Raw genomic sequence first — 8,221 nt, 5'->3', positions numbered from 1 at the left:
GTGCCAGGAGACAGCTGGGTGCGTGACCCTCAGCCTGGCCATAGGGGACATAGACCTGTCTCAAAGGCCAGCACACTCGTTAAGGTGCCAGAGCGCCCTTGGCTGTGATGAACCCCATCTCAGTGTTCAGTAATTCCCAGTCATAAACTTTGGGCCAGACAAGAATGTGGAAACCCAACAGAAAAGAATCAAGATCTGACCAGTTTTTACTTTAGCAGGCAAGTAGGGTCTTCCTGAATAGTCAGCCCATCAGCCTGTCTTTAAGGAGTCTTCATTCTCGGGAACTGCCATAAGTGGGAATGATGAATCTAAAAGCAAATTCTATCAACCTTGGCAGCCACCAGAGTGGGCAGCCCTGTGGTAGCAGATTCCTTCCAGAAGGGGGTCAGAGTCTTCTCGATGCTCTTTAACCCTGACTTGATCACCAGGCAAAAACCATGCCAGACACTGGGTTGGGGTAAGAGGGAGGGTGTGTCTAGCTCCCAATACAGGGAACAGGTTGCCCTGGGTCTTTTGCAGTACCTGGTCAGACTAGACTAAGTGTTAGATATTTCTGCAACTAATTTGGACTTCAGTCTTGAGCTTGATGCCCTGCAGCAAAATGTACAAGCCATTTGCCTCTGTAACATGCAGAATGAAAAACCTCAACTGAGAATTGCAGATCTAAGCATGCTATGGCAGCCAGTGCTGCTCCAGACTTGGCCATAGAGAAACATTTGCTCTATCCCCTTAAACTACTGTTATGAAATAACTACTGCAGTTTATGGTCCTTTGTCTGCAGGGACACGAAGGATGATCTCAGGAAAGAGTGGATTGACTTCCCAAGGACTCACTCTGTCTCCAGAAATTTTAGATGAAGATTTCAAAGGAGAAATTAAAATTATGTCCTGCATAAAAAGAGAGATGCAATTTAACACAGATGACAGGCTTGCTCAGCTGCTCCTGTTTCACTACATCAAGGCAAAGCTGCTCCACCAGAAAGAACAGCGTGTTTGGAAGTACTGGAAAACGTGTGTTCTGGCAAACAGTCGTTAATGATCAGAGCCAAAATTAAAATTGTAAGTAAGTGGCATTGAGATCGAGGGTTTGTTGGATATAGGAGCTGATGTAACTATCATTTTACAAAAATCTTGTAATTCAGAATGGCCACTTCACACACTCTACTGAGTTTCTAGGGATTGGAAAGTTATCTCAGGTAAAACAAAGTCTGTGAGGCGTGCAATGTGTGACACTGGAAGGTACAATAGGGAAGTTAAGGCCTCATATGGCTGACATACCCATAACTTTAGGGACACGGAATTTCACGACGGTGTGGTAAAACCAGCGAGCCTCAGAGATAGAGTCAATAGCACTCTGCTGACGGCAAATCTTCTTACTGTTAATGACAAGGGAGCAACAGCCGCTGAGACAGCGGGTTATAGGGAAACTGTAGCATTAGATCAATCCATATGCTATAGGGATGTGTTAACATCCAAGTGGAGACCAGCAAAGTTTTATGTTGGAAATGCTGATTTGATTATATAGCCACAGGAAGTGAATGTGGATGCCATTCAGACTAGTTCAGATTAGAACTGAGTAGGAGAGGTCTCTTGAAAATCTTGGCCGCTGACCCAAAAAGTGCTTATTTCAATGAAAATGTCTGTTTATAATTTCCCACTACACACAACATAGTCAATGGCTTAAAACAGAAGGGGGGAAAGTGTAGTGGCAATTTTGGAATATTAGTTTCTTAAAAAAAAAAAAAAAACAGAAGTATTGTAAGAACATAGTCTTGTTTTGATCCCAGGTGTGGGATATGGGGTTGCTTCAGACTACAGCAGGTGACTATAATGTACCTTGTGTTCTAGCAGGGGCATGGTTTTGCCAGCTGCAGATACTTTCTGTGATTGTGTGACATTTGAAATTCTGGAAACTTTTCAAAGGGTATATAGGGCCCCAAGAGACAGAGCTAGTGGTTATTTGTTATTTAGGGGGGTTCATTGTGATGTGTTAGTAGTCATACTTAAAGACGAATCAAAAGTAACGAATTAGATTCAGGGACCTGTATCTCTCTCCCTCTCCCTCTACTCTTTCTCATTTATATAGGTATAGGGAAAGAAAAAAGGAGGAATACAAGGTGGGAAAAACAAGAGCCCACAAAGCAGCAAAGACCAGCTACAGTTAGAGAAGTTGATTTTTTTTCATGATTATTGATCATTTATATTTCATTTTTCAAAACTATCTTTTCACTTCATTATCCCATTTCCTGAATAGGTTCATTGATTTCTTGTTCAGTTTTTTGAGTTCTCTTTGTATTTTAGATATTAATCCTCTGTCAGATGTATAGTTAGTGAGGATATTCCTTTTACTATGCAGACTGTTTCTTTTTTCCCCAATAACTGTTTTCTTTACTATCCAGAATGTCCGTTTTTTAAAACCCCATTTCATACACTGAGAGATGGAGAAGAGTTTCACTCTACCACAGGTTTCGCTGCCTGTGAAAATGGCTCTCCTGTACAAATATACATTTCTAGCATTCTGGTAAAAAAAATGTGACAGTTGGCTGTAACATGGGTTTATTTCTGGATCTTGTATTCTGGGCTGTTGATCTATGTGTATGGTTTGGTACCAGTACATGGCTTTTGTGACCATATCAAAGTAGTAAAACCTGATATCAGATATGGTATTACTCCCAGCACTATTATTTTTGATCAGGAATTCTTTAGGTATCTTGACCATATTGTGCTTCTATATAAATTTAAAGATTTCTTTTTCTATTGAAGTGCATAATATTTAATTGAAATTGAGTAAATTTGCAGGTCTCTTTTGGCAGTATAGACATTTTCGCTATATTTATTTTTTTAGTGCATGAGCATGGGCAATCTTCCCATCGTCCAGTGTTTTCAAACCCGTGCTTTACTGGTTTCAATTGCAAAGGTCTTTCCTTTCCTTAGTTTTAGATACTCAGAGTTGTTTTGTTTTCTTTGAGATAGGTAGATCTCAGTGTGTACCCTGGGCTAGCCTGAAACTCACAATATAAACCAAGATGGCTTAGAACTCATGATCTCTGCTTCCCAAAAAATGTGCTCTGCCACGTCCAGGTATATTTTTGATGTAATTATAAATTGGATTATTTATCAGCATATTGGTCATTGGTATTTAGAAAGGCTACTGATTCTCGTGTATTAATTTTGCATCTTGACACTTCGCTGAAAGTATTCATTTCTAAAGATTTTTGGTAGACTCCTTAGTGTCTCATGTATAAAATCATATCCATCTACAAATAAGGATACTTCTATTTATCTATTTTTAATTTTATCTCTTTTGTTTCCTTCTGTTGTACAAATTGTAAAATCCACAAACTACAATGCTTAACCACAGAGCAATTTCAAGAGAACTTGCCTATTCTAAGACAGTATGTTTTTACTTAATGTTAAATGAAAACAGTTGATCCACTTATGCCTGTCAGTGTTTTTGTCAACTAGATATAAACTGAAGTCATCTGAGAAGAGGGACTGTCAGTTGAGGGATTTTCTCCATCAGAGTGGCCTGTGGCAAGTCTGGATGGCGTTTCCTTGATTAATGATTGGTGGGAATGGGCCCACCGTGAGTTGAGCAACCCCTGGACAGGTGTTCCAAGAACGTCTAAGAAAGCAGAGTGAAAAACCATGAAGAGCAAGCTAGTGAGCAGCCCCCTCCATGCCTCTGCTCCAGCTTTTTCCATGGCTTTCCTAGATGGTGGGCTGTAACCCGTAAGCCAGCAAACCCCTTTCGCCTCAAGTTGCTTTCTGTCGTGGTCTTTAGCACAGCAATAGGAATAAAATTAGAACAGCATTATTCCACTAAATAATTTAGAGAGGTTGTTTTGACAACCGGATAAAACTAGAATACATATTTTAGCAAGTCATGGAGCCACTGAAGAATTTGAAGTGTATTAATTAGATAAAATGTAGTTTCTTCGAAAACGTCACACAACTCAATTTAGGCAGTTGCTCTACCACTAAGCTGATGATGTTTCGAAAAACAGGCAAGTGGCTGGACAAATGACACAGTGGTTGAGAGCACTGGCTGCTCTTCCAGAGGACTTGAGTTTCATTCCCAGCACGCACATGATAGCTCACAATTATCTATAACTCCTTTCCCAGGCTATCCAGTGGCCACTTCTGGATTCTATAAGCACTGTGTATATATGGTTACAATTATAAATTCAGGAAAAGCATCTATGAACATTTCTAAAAGATAAACACTTCCACGAAGGGTATGAATAAATATTATTGAAGACTGGGGGAAGATGGTGGTAGATAACATAGGTGCCATTTCCACCCCAACAATGCTCGAACACTTTTGTTAGAAATACAAGCAAAATTTCGACTGGATTCTTAAAACAACCATCTGGAAATTGACAATGGAGAAAGCTTCTATGACAGAAACATCCTCAATTACAAGACTAGGTATCTCACACTGGGAGACAAGGTTGTTGTAGGTCTCCAATATCACATCTCTGTACAAGTTCTTTTGTGCAGGGTCTAGATGCTTCCACTCCTCCTGAGAGAGGTCAATGGCTACATCTCTGAATGCCAAGAATACCTGAAACAACAACTCTGTTTTTCAAATAAAATTTTAATATATTTTTAGAATTAAAATTCCTTTGCAAGGAGTAGGTAACATAACAAGAAAAAATCTGGGGTCCAGCCTAAAACATGTATGGAAAAACAAGAACATCACTATTCCTAAAGGAGAAGGCATCTATGACTTTATGACACCTATTGTCATAAGGTGTGTGCAAGAGTGTGTGTGTGTGTGTGTGTGTGTGTGTGTGTATGCATATGCAAATACATGGTGCCCCTGTGGAAATCAGAGGACGCCTTTCAAAACTAAGGATTTTTCCTTTCACCAAGAGGATATCAAAGATTGACAAGTCTCAGGCCTTGGCAGCAAGTACCTGTGTACCTGCTGGCCACCTGTGAGGATTTTAAAAATACAAACTTAGATATGCCATGAGATAATACAATAATCCAATGCCCTGGGAGTGAAGAAGCAATCTCACTTTCTCAGACCAATAAAACACCACAACTACATATGTGATACTGCTCATATCACACACCTACAAATCATGTTTTTGAGTATGTGTCAATTCCATCATAATTTCATCCCAAACAGAACTTAATTTCTATAGAAACTTTTTTTCCTACAAAAATATTCTAAAATCTCTGTTATAGAGTTTGTGACTTCTGGGAAATAGCAATAGACTTCACCCAATTATAATTAAAATATTTATTTGCTTAGCTGCTAGCAGGACAACAACCTTAAGTCCTAATGTCAGTCATGTTATGAAGGAGGAGTATGGGGAAGGGCATTTAAAGGGCAAAACAAGAAGACCTTCAATATCTATGCAAGCAAGCAAAACTGGTCTGTTCTGCCAAATTAAGTTGTTAAGGTGACTTAAACTTTGGTGTCTGTGGAAGCAAGTTAAAAAACAAACAAAAACCCCACATTGAGTCATAATTAGACTAACAAGTAGACAGTTACAGCACTACGTTTTCAGGTTGGGGTCACTGAGTCAGTGTTCCTGATTTATCTTCCAGGGACTGGAGTCAGAGATAAATGATAAATGGTACGAATATGGATGTCTAGCATAAAAAGGAGTTTCTTTAGTCATCACATCTCAACCTCAGAAAACAGGATTATATTGACATTGTATAAATAATAAACATTCAAGTTATTTTATGCAAGATATCATCATAAGCAATACGTGTGGTAGATATACTTACTGACCAACTAATCATACTATCTAGCTCTATTTATTGAATCTACAGGATGATCTGTTGAAACCTAATCCCTTTGTTGGGTCTCTGATATATGGATCTGGACACAGTGACATATGTCCGTTGTCCTAGCTACTCGAGAATGCCAGGCAGAAGAGTTGAGCCTGGGAGTCTGAAGCCAACCTTGACAACAATAGGACTCCATGTTTTCAAGAAAGAAAAAAAAAAGACAGGGAAAGAAAAGAAAAGAGAGACAAGGAAAGAAAAAAGGTAGAACTAGAAGTCTCTCAATGCATGGGAGGATCTTACCTCTGCCTGAGGCTGGTGTGGAAAACACAGTTTGAGTCATCTGGGCGAGAAACATTCAGCACTAAATTCTACCCCATCAACCTGCAGTGTCTGATAGAACATCTCTGTTTCACCATATCATTTCTATAATAATGGAGGATCAAATATTTCCCTCAGGGAGGTTCTCTTTCTATTAAATGCTCCTGAGAGACAGCAGGTCCCGTGAATATGTGATGGACAGTTGAGCCCAGGTGGGAGAATAGAGGAGCAAAAGAAAACATGTGTCTGCTCATCATCATTTTTCATCATGGTGAGTGTAAATGAGCAGGGCTAGCCGCAGGGTTGTCTTAGGGAAAAGATCACAGAAAGCATGAGCATGATGACTAGAGTTATAGCTCAGTGGTTGTCCGCCATCCCTGTCTCCAGTCTTATGTGTTGAGGGCTTAGTGCCTCATTGGTATATCCAAGCTACTTGGCTCATGAAAGCTCTGATCGAATTTAATGAACTAAACTATTGAGAGATATATAATGTAATAGGATTATTGGAAGGTGGGGCAGTTTGGATAATATGTCCTGTCTCTCCTTCTTCCCGTTTTCTTCTCTCTGGTTGTCATGATGTGTGGAGAGCTGCTTGCTTGGCAAGCTGCTTTCTTATTGAGTATTCAGCGAAAAACATGCTTTCACCCTGGCCTTTACCTTGAAACAAAGATAAGCAGGATGTTTCACCAAGTTCCTTTAACTTTTTTGTGTGACCTTGAACCATATCTGCTATGGGGAAGTGGTTTCAGAAAACAAGTTTGGCTGTTCCATGTACCTCTTCCTTGTATTGATCTGACTTGTTTTGCTTTGCCTATAAAAGGGAGGTGTTGTATAAACTCGGGGCTGCAGTATTTATTGACAGTCCTCTAGAGCTGATCCCTTGTGTCTTCCTTTATTTCTTTTAATCCTCACTCCCCACTCAGGTACTGTTCAACTTTGCCAGAGTGTTCCAGCAACGAGGTAAGTATTTGAGGATGGTATTTCTATCTCCCTCCTCTCAATGGAACTAGCTGACCTCTTGAAACATGAGCCAAAACAAACCTTTCCTTCCTTTAAACTGTTTCTCTTAGGCACTGGTCATATCAATAAAAAGGCCTTCGCTAATGCAGAGAAGAAGGATGGACCAGCATGTGTGAGGCTCTTGGCCTAACACCCAGCACTGTAAAATATGTACATATTAAATTTTAAGTGGTCACATGAATTTTATTCTTGTTCATTTATTTCAAAACAAGGAGGGTCTTAATATGTAGTTCTGTCCACCCTGGAACTCACTATAGACCAGGCTGGCCTTGAACTCACAGAGAGTCACCTGTCACTTCCTGCCAAGTACTGAGATTGAAGGTGTGCATCCCTATGCCCAATAAGATCACATTAACTTAGAGTTCTAGAGAAGAGAAAGAGGGATCTACATGGGCCATGGGTTTAGAAGAGCTTGTCAGTCCTCCATGGCTTCCTCTGCTGGAGGGGAAAAGTCCAGAGAAGCCGGGGCTGTGAAAGGACCAAGCAACTTTAAGAGCACCTGTATCTCAAAACTTCCCAAATGAATAAAGTTATGATACAATCATCAAGTTCATGATGCTCACCTTTTCCAACCCCTACCACTGCAGATAAAAAATAAAGACAAGAAAGGGTCTGAGACCTTTTAAATGGGAATTGCCTGCACAGGGTGCACATGGAATAGGGACCTCCTTTATGAAGTCACAACAGCAAAACAGTCTTCTATTCACCCTGATTTCTAATGATGCTCATCTCCAAATGACCAAACTGCTGTCCCTGATGAGAGTTGTTTGTCTTCATGTCTACTTTTGAGCTACCTAAGGGCTACCCCATGACTTGAATATATGCCTAGATTCTCATTATGGTGGCGGAAAAGAGCAGGTGGTGTGTCCCACTGCAATTCTGCAGCTTCCCATATGGGAGTCTCAGTCTAGTCAGAACTACAGTCCCCAGAATCCTTTGTTCTGAGGCAAATCTCACTTTTCAGAGATGTCAGTTTGTGGATTAACCTCACCAAAGCTGATTCCAAATTATTGATTTGGGGTGTCACTTCCATAATCTTGGGATTCTGGCAAAGGCTGGGAAAATGGGTGCTTCTGGGTCTAAAATGGATCCCCAGGCTTATCACACTGTCTGTCCAGGATTTGGGGGAA

The 8,221-nt window shown here is 40.3% G+C and overlaps 1 long non-coding RNA gene across 1 annotated transcript; it reads left to right on the top strand.

Annotated features, from left to right (window-relative positions):
• Positions 1-787: 787 nt before the first annotated feature.
• LOC129675113 (uncharacterized) lies at positions 788-7,251 on the top strand. The gene is made up of 3 exons (XR_008719875.1): positions 788-1,058; positions 6,995-7,031; positions 7,142-7,251. It is a non-coding gene; the product is annotated as an uncharacterized LOC129675113 (long non-coding RNA).
• Positions 7,252-8,221: the final 970 nt, after the last annotated feature.

Source organism: Psammomys obesus, unplaced genomic scaffold, assembly GCF_907164565.1.
Source record: "Psammomys obesus unplaced genomic scaffold, mPsaObe1.curated_primary_1811, whole genome shotgun sequence".
Classification (NCBI taxonomy): Eukaryota; Metazoa; Chordata; class Mammalia; order Rodentia; family Muridae; genus Psammomys; species Psammomys obesus.
This window is presented reverse-complemented; position numbering and strand designations above follow the sequence as displayed.